The sequence below is a fragment of the Bos javanicus genome, chromosome X, assembly GCF_032452875.1.
Source record: "Bos javanicus breed banteng chromosome X, ARS-OSU_banteng_1.0, whole genome shotgun sequence".
NCBI lineage: Eukaryota > Metazoa > Chordata > Mammalia > Artiodactyla > Bovidae > Bos > Bos javanicus.
In genome coordinates this window covers 137,844,778-137,846,888 of record NC_083897.1, presented here as the reverse complement: position 1 = coordinate 137,846,888, position 2,111 = coordinate 137,844,778, and the positions used below count along the sequence as shown (strand labels likewise).

Sequence of the window (2,111 nt, the reverse complement as noted above, 5' to 3'; positions counted from 1 at the left end):
CTTTACACTTTTACAGTCATAAATAGATACAAATAGACAAGGTTTGGAGGAGACACACTCTCCCTGTCTTGTGAGCCATCAGAGTTGACTTAGAGAGATGAGGATGGCAGATGGGTTTGCAGCCTTCTTTAGGGGAATTAAAAATGCCTAGTACAGGATGGGGAACACATGTATACCTGTGATGGATTCATTTTGGTATTTGGCAAAACTAATACAATTATGTAAAGTTTAAAAATAAAATTTAAAAAAAAAAAAAAAGCCTCATTTCTCCCACCAAAACATCTGAATTGTTCCCATCCTCAGCTAGAGGTGTCAGGACAGGGCTTTGTGATGTCAAGGCTCACCCAGGGCCACCATTGGCTGGGGAAGAGACTTGCTGACCTCATAAAGCATGAGGGTGTGTCTCCCTGGGGAGGGGTATATACAGGGGTGCTAAGAGGCTCTGGAGCAGACCCCTGGGAGGCCTCAAAATGACTAAGGTGACTGGGAAGCCACAAGGCTCCAGAGTAGTTAGGAAACACCTCCCTCCTGTTACCCAGGACAAAAGGATGGAGACCTCCTCTCAATTGAGGTCCAAAAAACATGTCAAGGTGAGCTGAGCCCACCCAAACTCCTCTTGCCCATTGACCCCACCCCCATAAGACCCCCTCCCCTGTCCTTGCCTGGCACATAACCCTTCTCTGCCCACACCCCTTCTCCTGAAGCTGTCGTTCCCGTCCACCTTCACCCTCTTCCCCAAACCAATGCCATTCTCTACCCCTCTCTTGTTTTCTCCAGGTGGCCAGGGTAAGTGTGAGAGTGAATAATCACCTTCAGGCAAAGATGACCAAGAAAACTTCTCAGAAACCGCCCACCACAAGGAACCTTAGAAAAATCAGAGGCTCAAAGCTCTGTAGCCAGTGTTCCAAGGTAAATGAAGAGCTGAATCAGAACGGACCAGTGGAGGTCCCAGAATGTGGACACCCCTGTCATTCCAGTGGAACCGGTTGGCAGCCAGTGACTTCAAGGCATGGCTAGAGACCTCAGAAATCTTCGGGGGGCTTGCTGCTGAGTACTAGCCAACAGTACAGACATTGACTATTATACCAACTGCAAAGATTAAGAATGAAAATAAAATCAACCTGATGTGAAATTATGTTTGTCTCTGAGTTCTCTGAGAGTTGGGGGCAGAGAGGGTAGGGCAGGGATAAATTTGTGAAGAGGGAGGGAGATGGGTCCTGTGGGGTTGGAGATGGGACCAGAAGGTCCAGTTTGCCAGAAAGTAGGGGGAGTAGAACTCGTTTCAGACTCAGCTTCTTAGATATACTTCCTTTTGGAGAAGAGGAAGAGGACTTGGTGTTCCTCTGCGTGCGTGCAGAGATGGAAACTTAGCTTGGGAGCCGTGTCATGTGTGGGGTGGCAGTACCATTTGCTTAAAAGGCATAGAAAGAAATTTCCCCATAAATATAAAGGAATATTGACATTTGCAGCAACATGCAAGGTATACTATTAAGTAAAATAACTCAGACAGAGATAGACAAATACTGTATGATATCACTTATAGAATCTAAAAATACCACAAAGTAGAGAATATTACAGAAATGGAAGCTCACATATATAGAGAACAAGCTACTGGTTACCAGTGGGGAGGGGAAGATGGAGGGGCAATACAGAGGTGGGGGAGTGGGAGGCACACCGTGTTAGGTGTAAGATGAGCTCAAGGATGTATTGTACAACATGGGGAATAGAGCCAGTACTCTGTAATAAGTATGAAAGGAAAGCAAAATTTAACAATTGTATAATAAGAAAGAAAATAAAAGAGAGAGATCGAGAGATAGGAGGCAGGAAAGGAAGGAAAATAATGGTGTTTTTTGGAGGTCACAAAACCAAAATTTTTTAGGCCCGTTTTAGCTAAGGAATTTAAAATGGAGCAGTGGCCTTCCAAAGGCGAGGCAAGTGGAGTGTCCCACATCCAGTGCAGGCGATACTGGGGGGCATTGTCCATGAAGAGTTTTATTACAAGAATAAAACCAAGTGAAAGCTGGTTCTGTTTTGATTACCATCTCCATACTCCAGTATTCTAAAATAATGTCAGTAATTAAATATTTTTCACTGCAAAACCAGATTTAGTT

General features: G+C 44.6%; 1 long non-coding RNA gene across 1 annotated transcript; it reads left to right on the top strand.

Annotated features, from left to right (window-relative positions):
- Positions 1-404: 404 nt before the first annotated feature.
- Positions 405-1,135, top strand: LOC133242134 (uncharacterized). Its single transcript, XR_009734774.1, has 2 exons — positions 405-590; positions 778-1,135. It is a non-coding gene; the product is annotated as an uncharacterized LOC133242134 (long non-coding RNA).
- The last annotated feature ends 976 nt before the right edge of the window (positions 1,136-2,111 follow it).